At 43.6% G+C, this 3,437-nt stretch overlaps 1 protein-coding gene and 1 long non-coding RNA gene across 5 annotated transcripts in view; one reads left to right on the forward strand and one right to left on the reverse strand.

Annotated features, from left to right (window-relative positions):
* The window catches only part of LOC109303841, an 18,206-nt gene extending 16,785 nt beyond the window's left edge, over positions 1-1,421 (forward strand). Inside the window, exons 2-3 of the long non-coding RNA XR_002099241.1 lie at positions 222-225; positions 1,410-1,421. This is a non-coding gene — a long non-coding RNA (uncharacterized LOC109303841). The remainder of the gene's footprint in view (positions 1-221; positions 226-1,409) is intronic.
* The window catches only part of EXOC6B (exocyst complex component 6B), a 430,229-nt gene that overhangs the window by 255,161 nt on the left and 171,631 nt on the right, over positions 1-3,437 (reverse strand). The window lies entirely within an intron of this gene.

The following is a 3,437-nucleotide window of genomic DNA, read 5'->3' on the forward strand; positions in this document are numbered from 1 at the left end:
CAAAGCAGGACCAGCCCCAGCTACATCACCCCAGCCAAGGCTTTGTCTACCCGGGTCTTCAAACCTCCAAGGATGATGGAGACTGCACAACTTCTCTGACCAACCTCTTTCAGTGCTTCACTATGCTCCACATGAGAAAGTTTTTCCTAATATCCAACCTCAACTTCCCTTGCTGCAGCCTGAGCCCATTGCTCCTTGTCCTGTCATCTGCCCCCACTGAGATCAGTCCAGCTCCATCCTCTTTGCAGCCTCCTTGCAGGGAGGTGAAGGCTGCTATTCAATCCCCCTTGGTCCTCTCTTCTCTTCTCCAGACTAAATCAGCCCACTTCCCTCAGCCTTTCCTCAGCAGTCATGTGCCCCAGGCCCCAAACCATTTTCATTGCCCTCTAAATCCCTTAATCTATTCTTTTAATTTGAAAGAGCTGCATAGCACAGATACATTTGGGGGTTTTTTTAATTGCCACTATTTAAAAATGCCATCGTTCTCCCTCTGATCCTCAGGCCACAGTTGACTGGCCAATATTTTTACAATGAAAGGGAACTGCTGACGAACACCACCATAAAGCATCCCTATCAGGGCCTGTCTTTCCTAGTTCTGTTACAAGTCAAGGACCAAAGCTCAATTAACCACAGGCTGACCCTTGTTCACTTTCTTTCCCTCTCCTTTGCCCTTCCTGCAAAAGTTCAGCACTTCCTGGAAAAGTCTCCCTGCCTGTTTGATATTGTACTTCGCCTTAGTTGCTGAAGGAAGGATTTACAGGTGCCTGGCCCCGTCTGCAAGACCATGACCGAAGGCTGACCTCGTGTTACAATATGTGAACTTCTGCCCTGCTGATAAGGCTGGCAGATATGAGTAGGATTTTTCAAATAATCCTTTGGGAATTTATAAGCAGCACAGCCATAAAACCGAGGTGACTGGAAGGTCGATTTCACTAAAAATAATAAATATTGCAGTGTTTATTCAAAGTGTGCCTTTTTAACTGCAGGCCAAGCATTTAGATAACACTATTGTAAATGACAAATATTAGGATTTTTTTGGTAGCTATTACATTATGATCCTTCCGTCTGACATTGATGTGACCATTTCCCTCGATGCTTGTCTGATCTTCGACATTGTTCCACACTAGCTGGGCCCAAGCAAGCCAGCTCCGGATTCAACCACAGGTCAGGAAGAGGGTAACCAGTCTCTCTGGAGGTCTCTACATAGTTGGGTGCTTTATTTCCCTGTCCTTGCTTTCCAAACACATCTTGAAGTGTCTCTTCTAACTCTCTTGCTTCTTCTGGGCTTTCTGGCCGAGGCTCAGTATTTTGTGGGGTTTGGTCACGTGGTCTCGGCACCGGCCTACGAGACGGGAACTCCTGAATTTTAACCCATTCACCAAATTTCCCCTATGACTTGCCCGTATCAGTGTTTTCACACCCCAAATCTGTCAAACAGGGACCATACCCATTTCTCTATCCCACTGGGGTCCGTATTTGGAAAGTACTTTCCACCTCTATAACGCTAGGTAAAATGCTGGGCCCCAAACAGCTTGTTTCAAGCTTTTTAAGTACCTTGCTAGCATCTCCACACCCACGTGTTGTAGGTAGAAATAGTATACTTCTGCTGGGGGACTGTATTCTACCCTCAGAAGCAGGATAGATTTGATCTAATGCAACTTTTCCCATCCCTGATTAGTTTTTGAGTATATTAGTGAGGCTCCAGATGCACTCTCTCCCAGGACATATTGGCTGAGCTAGCACATTAATTATGCTTTGCTCCCAGCTCCAGCAGAAAAGCAATCAAATCCAGATCTGCTGCATAGCAGTGCAGAGCATTGGCCATGAAACCCATTTGCAAGAGGTCTTGCTTTTTTTAAATATACCATAGTGGACCACACAGCCAAGGGCTTTTCAAGACAAAGAATGGACAGCAAATGCTGTAAGCATTATGTAAACCAGAAAATAATATCATTGTCTAACAGCAAATATGTACTATAAACACCATTGCTCTGAACACCTACTGATGGGGAAAAAAAAAACCTAATGTCCCATTTTCAGCTCTTACATAATAGCATTACATACGCCCTTCCATTAAACAAATATATGTAAGACTACAAGAACAGTCTCTGATTTTGCTTTAATTATACAGATACATCACTAAAGCTCTTCCAAATAAAATGACACTGAAATCTAGTGAGGGCTTCAGACCAGCTGTAATCTCCAATTAGCACACTCCCTGAATCGGGTTTCCAACATAGTATTTTAATAAGAGGCTTTGTCCAAGACAAATACGGCATGAGTACACTCAGTGCAACACATTCTGGGTAGGTTAACTTTTTCATGCCAATAAAACATCACTGCAGTGTAGCCAAATTATGTAATTATTAACAGATGAAGACACACAAAGATTATATATACATTTTTATGATGATTCCTTTCCCTCTGCAAACTCATTTGTACGTATTGCTTGGGGAACTGGCTTGAGATCTACCATAAAAGAAACAAGTCTCTCTCAAGTCTGGCTTCAGGGTAGCAAGCAAGTTTAAGCTGCTGAACTATGCACACTCATATGTACTGCCTTGGCTTTCGACTGACCGGCCACTTGCAAAGAGCCCTCTAAAAGGTCTCTGCAGGAGTTTTAATTATGTGGGAGGAGTAAAGATTGAAGCGTCACTCATGAAGGCCACCTCATCTGCTCTTATTGAAAAGGAAATTCATTTTATCTAGATACCTGCAACACCATGCCTGGGTCAGCAATGGAGAGGAGCAAGGTGTAAATTTATATCATAGGGCTCTCGAGAATATGACCTGGGCCCACTGGTCTGGGCAGATTGAGTGTTTCAATTTCTAGGCTCATGGACTTCAAAATGTGGATGGAAACTTAACTGGATCTGAAAACACCGAGATGTGTGTTAGGAGTTTTATACTGCCACCCAGAGTATTTGAGAGCAGTCCAAGAAAAATCATTTGCAACAGCAAAGACCCTGAGGGCATCATAGATCCTCTGACTTTTCAGGGAAAAAGCTCTGCCTGATGGGATGTTTGGTGAGGGAAAGAAGTGAGCAGGTTGGGTGGTTTCTTAGTTACAAGCTATTATCGCTACACTTTTTTTTTTTTTTTTGGTGGAGGGGAGTTTTTGGCACATTTCTACCCTCCGCTGTGAACATTAGTCTTCCTACAGTGGGAAGGCTTTTCCGCCATCATAGGTGACCAGCAAAGTTGAACAGTTGCTATAAAAATTTACCCTAACAACAAAATAGTGATCAACTAACTAAAAGGGCAGCACAAAACGGTCTTTTTACTTGAACAATATCAAGATGGAAAGGAGGGGTCATCACTAAGGAGGACTAGTCTGCAGTTGCTCGGGGATGTAGGGGGATGGTTAGGAAGGCCAAGGCAGAGATGGAACAGGGGCTGGCTTCCCGGATTAAGGACAACAAGAAGTCCTTTTTTAA

The sequence above is a fragment of the Gavialis gangeticus genome, unplaced genomic scaffold (assembly GCF_001723915.1).
Source record: "Gavialis gangeticus isolate Ggan-Ray unplaced genomic scaffold, GavGan_comp1, whole genome shotgun sequence".
Classification (NCBI taxonomy): domain Eukaryota; kingdom Metazoa; phylum Chordata; order Crocodylia; family Gavialidae; genus Gavialis; species Gavialis gangeticus.